An 8,043-nucleotide genomic window follows, 5' to 3' on the forward strand; every position below is an offset into this window, starting at 1 on the left:
TAACTAATATGCTAATTAATGTTAAGTAATACATAATAATGGTTATTTAACTATTATTACACTGTTAATTAATGCTTAATAATGCATTAACTAACTGTTTATTAATGCATTAACTAATATGCTAATTAATGTTAAGTAATACATACTAATGGTTATTTAACTATTATTAAACTGTTAATTAATGCTTAATAATGCATTAACTAACGTTAATTAAGGGACCCTTATTGTAAAGTGTTACCAGTTAGTCTTTACAAGTGTAAAGTTGGGGACTACATTGTGTTTGTATTTATGAAGGAATGTTACATTCAGGTCAAAAGCTTTTTTTTTGTGGAAAGTTGAATAAACATTGGCATAAAGCAGCATATTTGTCCTTTCTGATGTTGAACCTGTCTGCTTCTGAAAACACACGATTCATGAAAACAGAAAGTTGAATTCGTCCAAATTAAGACCATAATTCCTGGAGACGACCGAAAGCGTCCGTCATGTTGCACAAACGGCGACAGCTCTGCGGCTCGTCGTCACGCCCCGGCGAGCTTCTGTCCATCATCAGCGTCTCTGGGAGCTGAGATGAGATGCAGGGCCACATCGCAGCGACGTGCGGCGCCTCGCGCCCACAAGAGTTACGACCTCTGGGGGGGGTTGTGTTTATAACCCTGCTGGATCGTCCTCATTATGCTGCCGCAGCGTTTTTTTCCCCCCTAGTTGGTCCGGAGACTTCAGGCCTTCAGCTTCCTCTGACGGATGATTTATCAGCTTTTTATAACGAGTTTCCACCAGTTTCCTGCGTAAGGATGGGAATCGAGAACCGGTTCTTGTTCGGAAACCGGTTCCCAGTGTTTCAATTCCTTGGAATCATTTGCAAATTTTGCAAACGATTCCCTTTTTGATTCCGGTGGGTACGAACGAACACCAGCAGTCAATAGTAAACATGGCGCCAAATCAATACAAACGCTCAATAGTCTGGTTACATTTCAGTAAAAAAGAGACAACAGGGCAACTTGAAATACTTGCTAAGTGAATATTTTGTCAAAGCAGGGAGGAAATAATACCAACATGCAAAAACATTTGCACACACAGCAGCAATAACAATCAATGAATGTCGTGTGTTCGATCCATTACCAGACTAATGTCAGTAATTCTCAGCCCAGCAGCAGCAGCAGCAACGTTAGCTAGTCCTTAGCTAATAATATTGCTGGTAACTAATTAACTAACGAACGTTGACGATCATATTAGTGCCATTTGCCTCATTGTTGTCCTTTTTTCCCAAATGAGAATCGATAAAGAAGCGAATCGTTAAGCAGAATCGAAAATGGAATTGGAATTGTAAAAATCTTATCAATTCCCATCTCTATTCCTGGGGTTGAGTTACTTTTATCAGGTCAATATCTGAAAATGCACCAAATCAGTGTTTGAACCCCCAAACCTCGTCCTGCTGTGAACCCCGACACCCCGACTGGAGACAGGAGGCACCGCCGGCTGTTTCAACAAGACCTGGGAGGCTCCAAGTAGACCTGCAGTCCAGACCCACTAAACCGAGACCATAACAGACCAAGACCAGAGAGTATCAAGACCAGCACCAGGACTAGTTCAGCTCAAGACCGAGACCAAAAAGACCAAGACAAGACCAAGACCAAATTTAAGGATGGATGGATGGATGGATGGATGGATGGATGGATGGATGGATGGATGGATGGACGGACGGACGGACGGATGGATGGATGGATGGAGGCCGGTGATCCAGGGTGGGGATTAGGTAACACGTGCAGACACAATCACAACTCAGCTTAGTCAGCACCCGCCTCGTCATGCAGCATCTCATCGCTAATCTGGGGCTAATCTCCCAGCAGCCCCGGAGGCAGACAGACGCCTGGACTCCCATCAGCCCCGGAGACAGACACACCCGTGGACATGCAGGCGTCCCTCTGACCCGTCCCTCTGACCCCGTCCCTCGACGGCAGGCCGGTCTCCAGACCATGTGCACCACCATCATGGTCCTCTCCACCCTGGCCTTCGTCCTGCGTCGCCGCTTCTTCAGCGGCGCCAAAACGTGAGTTGCTGCGGTGACCGTTTCTCACCGCCCGCGTTTGTAACTGGATACAGACTTAATTACAACTCATTGCTCATTTCAAACATGACAGCAACGTGTTGTTTACATGCCAATGTCCACGTGTACGTCCAACGCTACCAGGCTACGATGTTATGATAAAAAATACTGACCTAAAGGCGATCTTTTCAAATAAAATGTATTTCAATGCTGATCTCTTCTCTCCTTCATCTCCTCCTTTTGCTCAGCTCTCCAAAGGACCTGACAGAAGAAGAAGACGGCGCCTCCAGCCCCGAGTCCTGACCCTGACCAGGGAAACTCCCCGGGACACCAGGTAACGTGAGACGTACCATCGTCTTGTACCATGACTCCCTGTAGCTCCAGCCCATCGTTGGGGCCTCTGAAGATGCAACTTTAATCTCTCAAGTGGAGAGAACCTGACGGGTAGAACTAGAATTAGGAGTCCTGGCGTCTCCAGAGGTTCTCCAGCTCCTCCAGGGGAACAGCTCGGTGTTTCCAGGCCAGCGTGTCCCAGGTCCGACTCGTAGCCTCGGTTCACGATCGTAGGTGAGGGCAGGAACGGCTTCAACTCCTCTTGTACCGGGACTGAACGGTCCGGAGCAACGGACCAGAACTGGCACAGTACCGTACAGATGTTGCCCAGAGTCCAGGACGGAGACCAGACCAGAGTACGACGGTTTCCCGCCCGGCGGCCTCGGTTCGGTGGTTTCCTGCGGTTCTGTTCCAGACGTAACTCGGAGCTGCTGTTTATTTTCCCGTCGATATTAAGTCAGTTAGTTCATCTGTCTCGGGTCCTCTGGACCCGGCGGATCCATCAGTGTCAGCGCTGCGGTTCCGTCTCTGATCTGGAGACAACGATTCCTGCCGGGGAGACGGTGGTTTGATCCCCTGAGTCTCGTCATTCTTCCGGCCACAGCTATGAATCTAATCAGCTCCTGGTGTGTGTTTCCCTGAGTCACCGCCGTGCATGTTGCTTCCTTTCCACTGAATAAATATTAACTATGATGTAAAAGAGCTTTTTATTTCAGTGCAAGTGCCTCTTTTCAGTCGGTTGAAAGATTTTGAGAGATTTTCAGAGATCGTAGGGTCATCTTAAAGTCATACGCTCATCGGAGGGTCATCGTTGAGGTCATAGACTCATCGGTGGCTCATCGTGGGGTCATTGTGGGGTCATAGGCTCATCGTAGGCTCATTATAGGGTCATCGTAGGCTCATTATAGGGTCATCGTAGGCTCATCGTAGAGTCATCTTGGGGTCATCGTGGGGTGATCGTAGAGTCATAGGCTCATCGTAGGATCATAGGCTCATCGGTGGCTCATCGTGGGGTCATCTTTGGGGCCATAGGTTCATCGTAGCGTCATAATCTCATCGTAGAGTCACCGTAGGCTCATCGTAAGGTCATTGTTGGGTCAACTTTGGGGCCATAGACTCATCGTAGCGTCATAATCTCATCGTAGGGTCCCCGTAGGCTCATTGTTGGGTCATCGTTGGGTCATCATAGATGTCCTAGGTTCATTGTAGGCTCATCGTAGGTTCATCGTAGGGTCATTGTTGGGGTCATAGGCTCATCATAGTGTCATAATCTCATCGTAGGGTCATCGTAGAGTCATCGTAGACTCATCGCAGGCTCATATGGTCATCGTAGGGTCATGGTAGGAACCTGCAGCTTCTGCTTTCAGGGTTTGCAAACGTCTTCAGGGCTGTCCTCTACTGGTTTTTTTTATCCAAACATCATCAGGCTGTTTGTGATGTTTATTTACAAACTTCAGCTGAGGTGAAACAGCTGACTGTGACTGTAATGTTGTTTTAATCTCAGCGTTGAGGCGGCTTCTTCCAGCAGACGACGACTGGTGACGTGATCGGAGTGATTTCTGGTTGAGTCAGGTTTTTTAGGTTTTCACTTCTTATGTTTTCTTACTGTATTTTATTCCTAAAAGTACAAAGATTAATCGTACGATGTACCTAAGTTACATTTTGTTAAAATCGCATAACCAGGGCCGGTCAAAAAGTTTGTTTGTGGCCTCAAAAACCCTCCAAACACACTGATTACAGCTGAATAGATGATGAATAAACTATCAGCAAACCCCAAATATGTTAAATAAACCAGAGTGAACCCCAGCTCGACCTTTTTCATCATGTGACCCCCCGTAGCAGGTAGAAGGCGGTTGTTTAGGGCCCCGTAGGCCAGGAACCGTACAACAAAAACTCCCGGAGACCAAACCGCCTCGTTCAGGCCAGAAACTTGTTCTTATTGTTCTCCAGGTGAAAGCTGATATCGTTACCCTAATCATACTTTAGAAAGTGCACCAATTAATGTTTTAATTAGCTCCGCTGATTAGCTATCAAACCGCTCAGCGTCTGACATGTTTGTGCTCAGGATTTATATTAAAACAGGAGGACAAATCAGGCCTTGGGCGCAGACCTGCCTCCGTCTGGGAAGTGAATTATCCACCTGAGCGACTGACGGACGGCTGTCACATTCGTTAGCAGCGGAAACACGTCTCCCAGCAAACATCGGCCTCCGGATCACCGTGACATTTCAGCGTTTGCAGGAGTCACAGTCCTCCGGGGGAAAGTTGTATTTATCTTAAACTGACTCGATGCTTTTAAACAGGAACATGTTTGAATATTCTATAACCCTGAAATAAGTGAAGCAGCGATGCTGCTTTCTGGGGACGTTCAGCTTCACATTTCATCTAAGAAAATGTGAAATCACCTTTTCTCGGTGATCAAACGCTGCAGGAACCAATCAGCTTCCCCGTGTCCGTCTGTGGATGATGAAACTCGGTCTAGATCTAAGAAATAATAATAAACTGTTGAGGATATTTGAAGGATCTCTACGGAGGAGTAGTAGGGCCAGGCAGGAGAAAAATAAAAACAAAAAGTTTTGTTTTTATATAAAAAAAAATATTTTTTTTAAAATAAAAAAATAAAAAATAAAAAAAATTAAATTTAAAAATACATTTAAAATAAGAAAAAAATAAATTAAAAAAAATATTTTAGAGGAGGAAGATTTTTTTTATTTATTTATTTATTTTATTGTGTCAAAATGTCGAGATTAATTTTGAAGTACAATTTCGAGAAAAAAGTCAAAATGTTTAGAAAAAAGTTGAAACGTCGAGAATAATGTTGAGGTATGATTTAGAGAAAAAAGCTGAAATATTGAGAAAAAAGTCGAAATGTTGAGAAAAAAGTAAAAATTTGGTGAATAAAGTTGAAATGTGGAGAGAAAAAAGGCAAAATTTCGACTTTATTCTTGAAATTTTATTTCAACATTAATTTCGACATTTTGACTTTTTTCTCGAAGTGCACAATAAAAAAAAAAGTCTTCCCCTCTCAAATAATTTTTCTCCTGCCTGGCCCTAACACTCTTCCGTAGATCTCTGACTGCATTCAGACCTGGCATTGACATGTGTCCCGTGAAATCTGACCACGAGTGGGTGGACGTTTGTCCATCAGGTCCAGGGGACGTGTCTTCTGGACACGTTGGTTAAATCCCGACTGAATCTCTGCATCAAATAGGAAAACATTGATGCCGGCCGGATCAGGACTCAGACCTGGAGACGGTCTGGGATTAAAAATGCTGTAAGATGACTATAATTATTAAAATAAAGTGTTATTTCAGTCTGTGGGTGACTGTCAATAGTAATTAAATGTTGTTTTAATATTTATTTGGTTCCAAAATGTTTTCCATTTTATTTTATTTTCTTCCGGAAGTAACGCCGGTCCAACAGAATCCAGTGTAAACACATTTGATAAGTGACCTGAGGATCTCTTTAATTGGCTTGAATTAGATTGGTAAAGGGACACAGTCGTGTTCGTCCCAGAAACTCAGTTATCAGCAACGAATCAGCGATCAGCATCGTGACTCGTATGTTGTTTTTTAATCTAATTTGATCGGACAATTCATTCCCCATCTTTTTTAGAAAATCAAACTGAACCACACAAACCAGATTTTTTAATTTGTTTTAAATAGGTTAAATAACACTTGCTTTTGAAATAATATTTGTTGATCAAATATCTGAAAGAAAGGAACGTTATCTTTTAAAATAATATAAATTCCAGACAGAACAATTTAAATTTTCATGTTTTTCTTCTCTGTAATATGTAAAATAAACTGAACTCAAACCAGGAAGAAAAAAACAATACAAAATAACAGTGGACTTGTTGAAATATTAACTACTTTATGTTCACTGCAGCAGAACTGAACTGTTTCACTAAAACTTAGGACCAATAAGCCACTGTTGTTGGATGGTAAAATGTTTCAAAATTACAGGACCAAAATATTATTTTCTGCTTTCTTTTTTCCCCATTGTACCAAGCTTGAACCTAACCGTGACTTCTGTGTACCGTTAAACCCCCATTTATGCCAAAAACATAGTTAGCACCAGCAGCCATTGATTTATCTGCTCAAGCTGCATCTTAATTCCAGGTGAACGCCTGAGCTGAGCTTGTGATTGGTTCTCTGAGGAGAACTGTTGATACCAGGTCTAACGAAGGTAAATTATTCTCTTCTGTTCCCAGAATGCTCCTCCTCGTCACACAGACTCCAGCTCCTCTCAATCTCCATCAGACCTCCGTCCTCAGCTACGCCTGAGGTAGAAACGCCGCCCTGCTCCCGACGGCGTCGCCGCTCCGCCGCTGCAGAACTTTAGTGTTGCTGTTTGTCCTGATGTTGCTGCCAGAGCAGAAATAAACAGTCTGAATAAACACTGACGGCCTGCAGCGTCTTCATTTGGAGGGAACCCACGCCCACGCCGCCGCCGCACAAACACGCCGCCGGCCGGGTTTCAGGACGAGCTGATAGTGGAGACTTTTCTCCTTTTGTTTACCAGCTGGAAATATGTTTCCTGGCTGATTAAATAGAAAACTGGCTCCTTGCTGATATTAAGCTTTTTTTTTTGTTTTTCATATGTCTTAATTGGATTACCAAGGCACAATTTTTAAACGTGGCCTGAAAAATCACCTTTTTAAGAAAAGCTTATAGCTAAATATATCTTTTATATGCGGAGGCAGGAGAAAAATACAAATAATATTTTAGAGGAGGAAGATTTTTTTTATTGTGCACTTCGAGAAAAAAGTCGAAATGTTGAGAAAAAAAAAGGCGAATTGGCTTTACGATATTGATTTGAAACACATATCACACTAATTCAGTTGCATAACTTCAGAAACGTACCCTTAACGTTCCACTCCAAGGATGTAAGTTAGTTAGTTAGTTAGTTAATTAGTAACGACTGCTGCTGAATAGCTGTCAGTTGCTCAGCTAAAAAAGCCCAAAACGGCTTAGCTCCGCATTATTTGCAAGACCTGATAGTGCCTTATGTTCCTGGCAGAGCTCTCCGTTCTCAGGGTGCAGGTTTACTCGTAGTTCCTAGAGTATCTAAATGTAGATTTGGAGGGCGGGCGTTCTGCTATCAGGCACCATTACTATGGAACCAACTTCCAATCTGGGTTAAGGAGGCTGACACCACCTCCACTTTTAAAACTAAACTTAAAACCTTTCTGTTTAGTAAAGCCTATAATTAGTGTTTAGTAAACTTCTAGCTGGTGTTGGTAAATCTCTAGGTAGTGTAAACTCTAGTGTGTTAGAGTCGCTCCTGTAGTTTCTTGTGCTGGCCCCCCCTTTCTCTTCTCTTTTTTCTTGGTGCAGCATCCTCTACTGGTGGCGAAGAGCATCTCTGAATGCAAAACTCCGGATCCTGCAGCGTGGGAGTGAGAGGGGCAGGGTAACGGCCCCTTTTGGGCGGGGGAGAAGGTTCGTCCCTCAAGACTCCTCTCCCTGGCCCTGCCCCTTCTCAACCTTTTCCCGACCCTGCACCCCAACCTGGGACTTGCTGATTGGGCCGGAGCTTCGGGAGCTGTGTGCTGGCCTGCGGTCCCCACCCCTGGTCATCCCGCTGCTGCTTCCACCTGCCTGCTGTGCTGTTGACGTCCCCGACCCCCAGTCTGGCCCTCGGCAGGAGGGTTCCCCCTTATGA

General features: G+C 44.1%; 1 long non-coding RNA gene across 1 annotated transcript; it reads left to right on the forward strand.

Moving 5' to 3' along the window:
• Nucleotides 1-1,856: 1,856 nt before the first annotated feature.
• LOC133450465 (uncharacterized) lies at nucleotides 1,857-6,946 on the forward strand. Its single transcript, XR_009783113.1, has 3 exons — nucleotides 1,857-2,047; nucleotides 2,293-2,378; nucleotides 6,590-6,946. It is a non-coding gene; the product is annotated as an uncharacterized LOC133450465 (long non-coding RNA).
• The last annotated feature ends 1,097 nt before the right edge of the window (nucleotides 6,947-8,043 follow it).

Source organism: Cololabis saira, chromosome 1 (assembly GCF_033807715.1).
Source record: "Cololabis saira isolate AMF1-May2022 chromosome 1, fColSai1.1, whole genome shotgun sequence".
Taxonomy (NCBI): Eukaryota; Metazoa; Chordata; class Actinopteri; order Beloniformes; family Belonidae; genus Cololabis; species Cololabis saira.